Genomic DNA, 13,498 nt, shown 5'->3' on the forward strand with positions numbered 1-13,498 from the left:
CTAAAAGTAACTAATAATGGAAAATATTTTTGTAATTTTTATTTTAACAGAAACTAGAGCAAAAGGATCAAAAATTTGCAAAATAAAATTATTAGAACTAAAAGAAACATCTAAGCACTAAAAGGTGTAAAAATCTCGGGGAGGGTAAAAAATTGCATGTCTATAGCTACCCCTCTTTGACTTAAAATACGAAGTATTTTCGGACAAATAACGACTAGACAGGTTTTTTGACCCGACCCTTATTTAGGGAGACCAAAAACTAAGAGGAAGGAGAATGTGACCGAGCCCTGGTATCTGAGCTGCCTACATATCCTTGGCTATAAAGGAATCAGGTCACGTATAGTTCAGAAGTAGGAACAGTGATGGAGTATACTGAGATGTCGAGCCAGTCGAGGTGTCGTTCCGTCGAGATTCCGGTCCGCGGTTCTGTTATTACATCAAAATCAAAATATGAAAAAGACTAACTAAGCCTGTCAATTATGAGTTACAAGATTCCTATCTATAAGTCTTTTGAAGCTTGATCTTGAGTCTTGAATGGTTCTTCATGCAGACTTTAGATTTGAACCTTGACGCTTGCTAGTTGCAGGTGCTAGTTCATTCTTCTTAAGCTTTTCGGATCAAAACCGGACACACCATGCTTGTGACTTCAGTCATGTCTTGAGCAGCTCACATCTTTCATCTACTTCTGCATTTGGATTCACTTCTTGCTTTTTTTTATATTCTGGATTGTGACTAACTTCTGTTGATTATCTAGGACAGTTGACTCGCATTCTTGCCGCGAACTTCTGCTACTTCTAACTTGAATTAAATTCTGAAATGACTTCCCTTGTTCTCCAGGTGGGCACCTGATTGCCAAAACTTGAACTGTATTCCCTTATTCTCTAGGTGGGCGCCTGCAATTAATAGAACAAAACAAATAAAATTTTCTGCCCCAGTTTGCACTAGGAAGATTTGTGAGTTATTAGCAAAACTATAAATCACCTATGCTACAAATGCAATGATGAGAGTAAAACTAAAGACTTGACTAGCATGTGCATCTCCGGTGAGTAAAACCAAGAATATTTGACTAGCAAGTGTGTCTGCTAAGAATAGAACCTGAATGACCCAGACTAGGAAGTGCGTCTTCTAGATTTAAGATTGAGCTTGCGGAAAACTATAAACTAAGCTTGACTAAAGTAAAAACTGACCCTATTCTCCAGGCAGGATCCCTGATTTCAAGAAAACTAAAGATTAATAACTTAAGAAAACTAAAAATCTATCATAGGAGAAAATTCATCAGACTAGGTTTTCTATCTTAGGAGAAAAATTCATCAGACTAAGATTTCTATCCTAGGAGAAAATTCATTAGACTGGGTATTTTTTTATTTTTTTTATTTTGGTATCTTAGGAGAAAGATTCATCAGACTAAGATTTATATCCTAGGAGAAAGTTCATCAGACTAGGTCTTCTATCTTAGGAGAAAAATTCATCAGACTAAGATTTCTATCCTAGGAGAAATCATCAGACTAAGTCTCTCATCTTAGGAGAAAGGTTCATCAGACTATGATTTTGATCCTAGGAGAAAGTTCATCAGACTAGGCCTTCTATCTTAGGAGAAAAATTCATCAGACTAAGATTTCAATCCTATGAGAAAATTCATCAGACTAGGTCTCTTATCTTAGGAGAAAAATTCATCAAACTAAGATTCTATATCCTAGGAGAAAATTCATCAGACTAGGTTTTTTTGTTATCTTAGGAGAAAGATTCATCAGACTAAGATTTTCTATCCTAGGAGAAAATTCATCAGACTAGGTTTCTTATCTTAGGAGAAAGATTCATCAAACTAAGATTTTGATCCTAGGAAAAAATTCATCAGACTAGGTTTTCTATCTTAGGAGAAAAATTCATCAGACTAAGATTTGATTGGGAGGAAAATCTATCAGACTAGGACTTTTATCCTAGGAGGAAAAATATGAAGAGCAATGCAACATTTTATGCACACTAGCAAGACAGGTAAGGAAAAAGATTTGAGAAACTTTCCTTTGTCGACTCTTCTCTTCTTCTTCTTCTTCTTTTTCCTTTTTCTTTCTTTTATTTTCTTTTTCTTTTTTTCCTTTCTTGTTTTTGAACCAACTTGTTTGCACTGCTTTGTTCCTATTTCAAACAAAGAAAACTTGTGAGTTTAAATGTGGTGGTTAGTTTATGGCATTGACCTTGAGGGCGGCTGCTTCTACACTTGCCAAGATAACTTTGATTTCAACTTGGATGACCTTGACTGTTATCGACTACCCATTTTCTTTCAACCCTTATCACAAAAAACACCTCCGCTCCATTCGATCTCAATATCCTCTATCTATTGCATTTTGCTCATGAATTGACATTTACTGAACCCTTGCATTTCACATGAATCTCAAAGCATGTTGATTGTTACCAACTTAGTGCGCATACCACTTTTCCCTAACTTATGCCACTCTGATGTGGTAGCCAAATTCGTTTTGTGCAATTGGGAAGCTGGTAGCAAATTTTGAAGTCATTTCTCACTTATTCTGACCAAACAGACTCAAGAGGGAACTCAAACAAAACAAGAGGAACAAAATAAGGGACAAGGGAAAGAGATGATACCTAACAAGAAAATTACAAAGTAGAAACTTATCAGATGTGGATACCAACTCTAATGACCATGACATGCACCTTTGGATTAAGTGGCCTAATCTCTCAAGCAAGTCTAATATTCAACTCTTGTTGTACCTCTTCGCTGTGAAACTGGGCTTCAGCGCTTCAATTGTCCCATCTGATCCACAATCCCCGGTTGACTTGTAGTGCCCTGAAGGGTTTTCACCATCAAGCCTCTCTCATTTTTTGCTCTTTTCCTCAACTCGCCGCCGCCTTACGGTTCTCATGAGGGTTTTCACTGATAAGACTCTCTCATTTTATCATTTTCTCTCTTTGTGCTGAGAACAAAGGTATTACCCATGATGCAAGAAGATCATACTTTCACCACACACTTGATTTGGCATCCTCAAATATTGGTCGAAAGGTCTTTCTTTGGACCGTAATGTAGGTTTTTGGACAAGGTTGGAAAGAAAGGGTGGCATGAACGCTCAAAATAATTTAAGATGAAAGGGTTCAAAATTACAACTTTTGGAATCAGATCTTTTGGCAAAATTAAAACTTCTGCCCCAATTTCTTAGAGTTTGGGGATTTTTCTTTTTTTACTTTTTTTTTTGTTTTGATGGGATTTCTAAGAAAAACTGCCCCACTCTTGACTTCGGAGATTATGAAATATTTTATTTTATGTGACCAAACCGTAAGGCTGCCTACGTATCTTGTGGTGACAAGAATCAGGTCGAATGTAGTTCAAACAAAGTTGGTATTTTTTTCTTTTCCTTTTCTTTTTTCTTTTTCCTTTTCTCTTTTTTTATTTTTTTCTTTTTCTTCTTCTTTTTCTCTTTTCTTTTTTCTTCTTCTTTTTCTCTTTTCCTTTTCCTTTTCTAGTTCTTAATTCTATTTCTAATTCCAAAAGAGGGGTATGAAACAAAAATTAGGGCTCAAAAGGGGTAGCAAAAGATAAAAGTGTTTGGGTAGCAGAATAAAATGCATTCGTCATACCAAACTTTAAAAATGCCAGGTACAAGCATGCAATTGAAGATAAGTAAAGAAATCATACATAGTACCTATTGACGACATCGACACAAACAAAACATGCTATGGGCAATACTTTTGTCCCAATGAATGATCCTTGCCAGTTCGAAGCAGACTTGATTCAAACTTATCTTGATGTGGAAGAGTGCATTTCAGCACTGACTGATCTACCTCAAATTGCTTGAGAGACATTCCCCTGTTGTATGTTCTAATCAACCTCTTGATTTCCCACACTAATTGCCTCAGTTTCACTCAATTCTTCAGGTTATCTCAGAATGCGTGAATCTTTACTTGTTTCCTCAAATGCATTCTTTTGTCAAAAACTGTGTCATTGCTTCATGATTAGACTAACTTTCAAAATCAGACTGTGAATTATGCGTGCATTATGTCACTAGAGTCAGCATGAAAAGAACTATAAAAGAAAAAGTGACCTAAACAAAAACTGACTAGAACTAACAGAAATTAAGAGATTGCATTAGACAGATGGTGAAACGGGTTTGAACAAAACAAGCAAAATAGACATGTGTTACAACCCTGGAACAATCCTAGATAACACTAGACAAGTTACTACCACTAAACGAACTAGGAAAATAAGAGGAAGAAGAGTTTGAGCCACAAGACAATATCCGGATTACAACCCTGAAATAACCCGGACAACAGAAATGACAACAAAATAAAACCACCAAAACTCCTCAATGGCTAGCCAGGAAAGGAGTGTCTTTCCAATCACCAAGCTCTACATCTTAGCCATTAGGTTGCACATCAAAATTACTAGGACCTTCACCAATCTCAATATCATTAACTTCAGTCAGCAAGTTCCCAAGAGGATTCTCATACTCCCTGTCACCATGCATCTTCCTCACAAAGTGTGCATCATCATGTGCAGATAAAGGATTCTGTGCGAAATTCTGGGTGTCACTGTCCTGGACCACAATTATCCTTCTTGAATCATTCTTTCTATCTCTCTTTTCAAATCCCGACAACTTTCAACATTGTGCCCCTAGGCATTGGAATGATATTCACACTTTTAGAAGGATCAAAGATTCTTGCACGCCAGTCCACATGATTCGGAGGAATAGGTGCAATCAGGTCATAATGCTTTAATTTCTCAAACAAGCTTGCATAGGACTCTCCTATCGATGTAAAATTATCTTTCAACCTTTGTTTACCTCTATACACCTGGCTTGGATGTGGGTTATGGGGCACTTGGAAATTTTGTGGAGGCTGGAGGAGATTTTGCGGTGCTGGTGCTATCCTTCTGGGGTGTCTTGGTGGCTGGACAACATACTAGGGTGGAGCAACAGAGTATTGCGGCTTCTCAGGGGAATTATCAAAAACAAACGAGGCTGGTCATGCCTTCGAGATGTTCTTCTAGGACCTCTTCTCGACCTTGATGTCATCATGATTTCTTCAACCTTCTCACCGTTCCACTAATATTACCAGATTCAATTTGGACAGCCTGAGTTGCAGCTTTGAGAGCTGCTTGACTTATAATTTTGCCTGTCTTAAGGCCATTCTCTACCATTTCTCCCATTTTGATTGCTTCCGAGAATGATTTTCCAACTGCGAACATCATGTTTTGAAAGTAATCAGGCTCTTGAGCCTGAAGGAAGACAGTGATTAGTTCGTGGTCATCCATGGGTGGCTTAACTCTAGCTGCATGTTCTCTCCATTTAATGGCATATTCCCTGAAACTTTCAGTTAGTTTCTTCTTCAGATTTGAAAGGGAATTACGGTCCGGGGCAATGTCAATGTTATATTGGATCTGTTTGACAAAGGCCTGGGCCATGTCATCCGAAACATACCAGCAAGATGTGTCTTGACCCATAAACCATTCAGAGGCTATACCCGTAAGGCTTTCCCTAAAATAAATCATCAGAAATTTTTCATTTCCTCCGGCACCTCTTAGTTGATTGCAATACCTTTTCAAGTGGGCTATGGGGTCTCCATGTCCATTATACTTTTCAAATTTGGGATTCTTGAAACCAAGTGGCAAACGAACATCGGGGAACATACATAGATCCTTGAAGGCAATACTCTTTTGACCTGCCAGCCCTTGTATGTTTTTCAACTGTTGTTCCAAGCTTTTCAGTCTTTGGGTTATTTCTTCCGGTGCTATTTTTCTGCCAGACTTCTCAATCTTTGTAGGAAGATCAAATAGGTAAGAGTGGTACTTAGGAGAGTGGTATTGTTCTTGCTGGGTAGCAAATTGTGACTCATGAGTTTTTCTCTACACCACTGCTGGCTGTGGGATGGTGAAGAAATACATAACTATAGTGGTTGTCTGATTGGTTGTCAATGGCACACTTTGGTAGTACGCAACAGAAGTTCTAGCTATAGTCATGCAATTGGGATAAAGACTGAACCTAATTGGATAGAATTGATTGGACAATGAAATCAGACTGGTAGTAGCCGAGATGGGTGTAAACTCTAGGAAAGCATAAGAAAGGGGTGGTCCTTGGCCATTGGCCCATGCTTGACACATTTCAGACATTTGTTGTTTTAGCCTTTGGACCTCATCGTTCAATTCAGATTCCGACTCCACAATCTCCCTCGAGGGGTCGACAACTCCTGTATCCAAGTCTTTGCTAGCCATGGCTTCCTTGCTTTTGACCTTGTGTTGTATGAACGAATATCCAAAGTGCCACAAACTAACCACCCTCTTCAAAGTAGAAAAGAGGAGCCTTTGACCGAAAAATCTTGATGGCAACGGGAACTCGAACACGGACTTCGAGCTGCATCTCAACTCAGTGATCAATTTTTCCCTCTATCATAGCTATACTAGTTGCCATACAAACTCGACTTAGATAACTCATATTGTTTGCTATTTTTTTTTTACCAAGATTGAAATTATATTATATGGGTAGATAAGATTTGTGCACGGATGCTGCAGCTATATAGGAATTAATGGATCTGTATCAATTGGCATAGGACATCGATTTTGGAGACACGTGAGTCGACGGTGACGGTGATCGGAAAACTTTGGGCAGCTACTGCTCTCTATTCCTACATGGGTCTCTAATCTCAGCACAATACTTTCCCCGTTTTCTCTTTCGAACCCCGGATGGCAATTTGCTAGAAAAAAATGTAGTTTTATATTATCTTGAAAAGTTTCATGAACAGTGAGCTTTTGTTTTCTTTTGGGGGGTGCGTAGGCTATTTCTTGAATGGAGGAGTTAGGTGGGTCGTTGGGTGTCGAGCGGCTGGTTGGTTCAGGGAATACCCTAGGGTTTTTGGTCTTGTGTATATGAAGAAGAAAGGTTAGGGTGTAAGGGTTAATTGGGCCAAGAAGATTGGGCTTGGAAATTTTACAAAATTAGGCCAAAAGAATGCTGAAAATTCAATTTAAATACCTACAAAAATGTAAAAACTCTTAATTGATTTTGATAAACTATTAATATTAAAAATAAAAACTAAAAATTAAAGTTGAAACTATTTTTGATATTTTCAAGGATTATATTAGAATAAAAATAAGTTAAAAGTAATATATCTTTCTAAAAATACCTAATACTGAATTAAATAGAAAAGTGAAACTATTTTTTGTATTTTTCCATTTTTTGTGCCTAAAAATAAAATTAGATTTAATAATAGAGTGAAATAATATAGAAATAAGCTCAAATAATATTCTAAAAATACTAGGACTATTAAGGGTAATTCTAATACAAGAGTCAAAAATTACATGTCTACAGCTGCCCCTCTTTGAAGGGAAACACGAAGTATTTTCAGAAAAAGAACAACAAGACATGTTTTTAACCCGACTCTTTATTTAGAGAGACAAAGAGCTATCACACCCCTTTTTCCTACTTCACTTAACCCTCTTAAATTAATAAAAAGATTTTATGAAGCTCAAAAGGATTTTCAATTTTGAAAGTGACAAAGTTGTGTTCAAAAGGAAATAACTCAGAGTCGCCACCTGACATTGGTTTCGGTGTGTCAGGTTACTATTTTTTTTAAAAATAATTTTCCTTTTAAAACACTTTGGACTCTAAACTAAGTCTGCACCAGAGATTCGGGTAAGAGGGTTCATTTGACTCGGGGAGAAGGTGTTAGGCGCACCCCAAGTCCCGTGAAAGTCACGGTTGCGTACTCGATCTAGTTGGCTTTTAAAATATTCATATTGAGGTAAAATCACAAAAAAGAAAAATAAACACAAAAGTGGCTCGAGGTCATCCCCACCTAAATAAAAGAAAAAAGAAAAATGAAAATAAAATAAAAGTACTACAAGTTCTATTTTCGGCCTCCGAATACAAATACTATGGGGCATACCCCGGATAAATATATACAAAGTCTACGGGGCATTCCCCGAATGAATTAACTAACTAAAGGGGGCGACCTCTCACCTCGAAATCAAAAGCAAATAAATTGAAAAATCCTAAGATTGCCTGCCCAATTATGGTTGGCCTAGCATGCTCCTACGATAAAGCAACAAATATTCCAATTCAAATTTTGCTTCATTTACTTGAGCACACAAGCGGGCATTAATACAATCCGCACAAATGAGCATTCAAGTAAATCGCAGAAAAGCATTTCATTTTCACAAATAAACCTGTCTTCTAGCTCAAACTAGATCCAATTTGGAACTTAGTATCTTTAGTATAAGGAACATGACTTTAAACAATTAGAAAGTACCAACCAGATTAAAAATTATAAAACATTCAGGTAAAGAGATGAAACAGAGCACACATTATCTAAGAAAGTTCAACCAAACCCGTCGCTACTCGAAAATTGCGAAACCACATCTACCAGCACTCGGATTCAACACGAAAACCATAAAAGTACAAGTTATGCATCAAACTAACTTAACAACTAATGAATCTCACGATTCCTAAATCCTTTTAACTAAGGCACCAAATCGTAGTTTAATCACACAAAAAGAAGCGAGGGAAAGAAGTGACTTCAAATAGTTTTTAATTAGTAGAATTCCGGCAACTACAACAAATGAATTGAGCAGTTGATGCACAAGTCCAGGGATTTCAGCAAGAAAACTTCAACGGGACAACCGACTTCGACCGGAAACTCGAATGGAAACGAACTTCAACTCAACTACGTCTTCAATCAAACTTCATTTTCGGAATAAGAATCCGAAACCAAACTGAAGAAACAGAGCTCTACTTTTGATTTTTATTTTTATTTTTTCGAAATTAACTATGTCAAGAAATCTGAATAATAAAAACTGTAAACAGAAATTTTCCCTTTCTAGACCTAGCTTTTTTCCTTCTCGTCACTCTTTCTCTGTCTGCTCTCGATTGTGCGTGTGTGTGGCTGTTTCTGGGGAACAGAGAGTGGTGGAGCAAGGAACCGCGTCGTTGGTGCACGGGAGATGGGGCTGTGGCTGGTTCCTCCCCGGCGAGCTGTGGTGGTGAGGGTGGTCGCTTGGGGTAGTGTCGCGGCTGCTGGCTAGTCAGATGGAGTGAAGGGGCGAAGAAGGCGCTTAGGTCTTCTCTCGTGTATTCTTCTGCTATGTGCAGATCACCCCCTCCTCTTCCTTGGTGTGTGCGCCTTTTTTTTGTATCAAAATTCTTGGAGAATAAGAAATGAGAAACCGTGTGGACCCTACTTGTAGTGTGCAGGTGGTGAGATAATGAATTGGGGTGGCTAAATATTAGAGTGAATTTTCAAGAATGTGTACTGTATATGCTTTTCTTAAAAAAAAATAACGTGAGGTTCCAAAGTTTGTTAAAGAAAAAGAACAAAATAAATAAAAAGAATCAACGGGACCTTTCTTTCTTGAACTTATTAGGAGAAAATTTTGAAATATCAAAATATAACTAGTTAATTAAATTAAAAGAAAATAACATATAAACTTTGCACGGTAACGAAAAGTTTTGAGAAAAGCAAAAATACTACGTATTAACCACTTATACTATGTACATCTTAATTTAAACCCATGTGATATTTTCTTTTGTCTATTTTTTTTCAATTTTATCAAAATTAAGATAAACTAAAAGTAACTAATAATGAAAAATATTTTTGTAATTTTCATTTTAAGAGAAAATAGAGAAAAAAGATAAAAAAATAAGCACAATAAAATTATTAGAACTAAACGAAACATCTAAGCACTAAAGGTGTAAAAATCTCGGGGAGGGTAAAAAATTACATGTCTACATGCACCACCACCTGATCAGCTGGTATATGTTGATGATGTTGCCCACAGTGGCCGATATGATATGATGGGATGCCCTCAGTGGCCTTGATGATGTTATGTACACCTATACCCATGCATGACATGACATTTATATACACGTGCATGACATTATAAACGTTCCAGAATCTACAAAGTTATTCAGATTTACAGATGAATTTCTTTATTTCATATTTCATCTATGTCTTTTACGTACAGATTTTCATGCCTTACATACTCAGTACATTTTTCGTACTGACGCCCTATTTCACGGGGCCTTCGTTTCATGCCCGCAGGTGCAGGTAGGCAAACTAACGGTCCTCCTTCTTAGGATCCTTGATCAACGAGAGTTGGCATGCTCCATTTGATCCAGAATTGCTTTATATTTTGGTATGATATGTTTGTATATATATGGGTATGACGTGGCTCCGTCCCGTCTTTGTACATTTATATTTCTATTAGAGGTCTGTAGACAGTATGTCTAGTTTGATAGTATGTGGCCTTACCAGCTTCCCGTTTTGAGGTATGCAGTTCTCTATAGCAGCCTTGTCGGCTCGCCCTACGTATGTTGTACGTATATGTATATATGCCTTTTTGGGCAAATTTCCTTCATGTTCGTTATTCTCTTAATTCAGCAGATGTTATTCAGGTTTATATCTTAGACGCATGCTTAGGGGTGTTTGATAGGTAGAACTTAAGCACCTGTCGAGGCCCATCGATTTGGGTCGTGACAGAGAGAACAAGAATAGAATGATTCAAACTCAATGATAGAATAAAGTCGCACGACAGAGATAGAAAGAAGGTGAAATTTCATAAAGCCTTATAGCCTCTATGTCACGACCCAAAAATCACTAGTCGTGATGGTACCTAACTCGATCCACTATGTGAGCCAACTAACAGAAAATACAATCCAAAAGAGATTATAGGAAAATAGTAAAGAATTAGCTGAACATTTACAAATTGACCCAAGAATTGATAGTACGAATCCTGAGCTTCTAAGACTTGGAATTTACAAAGTTGGTAGAAGTAATTACACGATCTGGTTGAAATTTATATAAACAGATTACCAAAATCTAAGCTACCAAGGATAAGTGGCATCTATATCTGGAATGCACGAGCATCTTCAGAGTCAGCACCCGGCATCACCAGCAGCTCCGCTCCAAAAATCTGTACGCAATGTACAGAAGTATAGTATTAGTATAACTGACCCCATGTACTGGTAAGTATTTTATCTAACCTCGTCAAAGTAGTAATGAGGCTTTTTTTGGTTAAAAGATACTTTCTGATAAAACCTGCACCGTAAATCAACAATAGAACTATACTATGATATAATAGAGATGAATACATGAAACGGATATGCAGAACAATAACCGAGTGTTAATAGAGATCACAACCTGGCATCTTCAAATACCTTGACCAATCCTTTCCTTAGAATGAAGCCAATAAACCACAACCGTCAATTCTTAATTTTCCTAGCACGAGGAATGCACTCAGATATCTAGTCAATTGCGTGGTAATACCCTTCGTGCTTTTATCTCATCTTTACCTAATTTACATATAACAGAACCAACAAGATGATAGAAATACCGACAACAGGAGTTACAAAGTAGGAAATACACAAGTAGCTATAATGAATGAGGATATACATGTGGGCAACAGTAAAAGACTAGGCGGAAAGCATGTGAGTAATGACAGCAATTGGAAAACAAGGAATATCAACTTTAATTAACTAGAATGATGGAGGCCTAAGTACATATATAACAAATAAGAAGGAAACACATGATCTTTACAAGTTAACAAGTAAAGGTATGAATGACTAGCATGGTGGAAGGCTTGTACCAAGTGCAACTGAATAGATACGACATGAGTTTAATTTTAAAAACAGGAAAATAGGCATGATATTGCAATTTAAACAAGCAGAAGATATGATCAAAACAACAACAATTGATATAGAGATAAATGACAGAACAATAGCAACAAGTCATATCAGATCTGAGATTGCGACAATAAAAGCTCAAGGTAAAGACATAAATATATACATGGGAAAACAGATATCACAACATAATGCATGTCCCTCATCCTCACCTGCACAGAAACACCCATCGTGCCATGACCTCACAATAATATAAAAACATAACAGTATAGATAAAATGTCATGGAATCACCCTTCGTGGTTTACACTCTCATAACATGGCATGACATTACTCTTCGTGCTTTACACTCTTACTTACCAAGCATATGTGTATCAATGACAAACAAGGCAGGAGGCATAAATAACATCAAGAGGAGTATTTTTAACGGATATTCCAAACAAATCTGAATCACAACTTTTCAATCCAACAATGGTTAAATAAACCCTCAAGAACTGTATTATTCAAATACTCCACAAATCTCACAAATGATCCACAACACAAGTATAGAATCTAGTACCTCAAGAAGATTGGCTGTAGCAATGTATTAATGATTACACATAGGGATGACCGAATTAGACACATCAATATATTCTAAGAATCCCATCAAATTTGATCAAGTTATAATAGGCTAAGTCTTGATTTCTAACATTTAATACTATGTTCTTAATATCTAGAAGTCAAGTGAGGCATGAATCAAGAAGGTCACGTAGTTCTACAAGACATAATTATAATATAATCTACCCCGGAACATGATTAACCCCGTCACATACATATACGCTCGTCACCTCATATATGTATTACCCCCGTATATAGCAAATAGTATCAAATAGGGAAAAAATTCCCTCAGTAAAGTTAGGCAAGACAATTACCTCAAATAAGACAATTACAATACCGAGCAAGTCAAGCGATGCTCCAAAAATGCCATCACGTATGTAGTGACCTCCGAACGGCTCAAAACTATCCAAAAGAAACTCAAATGCATCAAATAAAGCCCAAGAAAACAATTCTAAATGATAAAGATCGAATCCTAAATCAAATCCCAAATCCAGCCAAAAATACACTCGGACTCATGCCTCAGAACCTTACAAAACTCACGAAATCCGACAACCCATTCAATTACGAGTCCAACCATACTAGTTTCACTCAATTCCGACTCTAAATCGATCTTCAAAACTCAAAAATTCATATTATGAAACTTAAGACCAAAACCCCCAATTTTTTCTTTAAAATTCATCAACCGAAAGCTAAAATTGAAGATAGATTCATGGAATATAACCAAAATCAAGTACAGAACACTTACCCCAATTTATATGGTGAAAATCGCCTAAAACATTTTCAAATTCCGAGCTCCCCAACTCAAAATATCTTAAATGAACAAAACTCTCATTTTTACACTATTCTACCTCATTTCTTGTGCCAAATGATCTCAAAACGCGATTCATTGTAAAATTCTAGTCAAGTTAGACTCTTGAATCGCTCCATTTGACCTTATATTGAAGGAGATATGTTGGTTTCAATATTTGAAAACTGTGCAGATTTTTAAATACGAAGTCAGTGGCAATTTCGTAATTAACATGAAAAATCTAGCAAACCAGTTCTTAGTATAATGACCATAAACTTCTCATACGATGCCTAAATTTGATGATTCTTTTTTATATGACTCCGTAATTACGATACGAATATAATGCTTTAATAAAAACTGAAATTGGAGTTCATTTGCTTAATATAGCAACATTTATGCTTGAAGAAACAACGTCGAAACATAAAAAAACGAGCGACACAACCCAAACCTATTCGAAACTCACCCAAGCCCCTCGGGATCACGTACAAACATACCAACAAG

Source organism: Nicotiana tabacum, chromosome 11 (assembly GCF_000715075.1).
Source record: "Nicotiana tabacum cultivar K326 chromosome 11, ASM71507v2, whole genome shotgun sequence".
NCBI lineage: Eukaryota > Viridiplantae > Streptophyta > Magnoliopsida > Solanales > Solanaceae > Nicotiana > Nicotiana tabacum.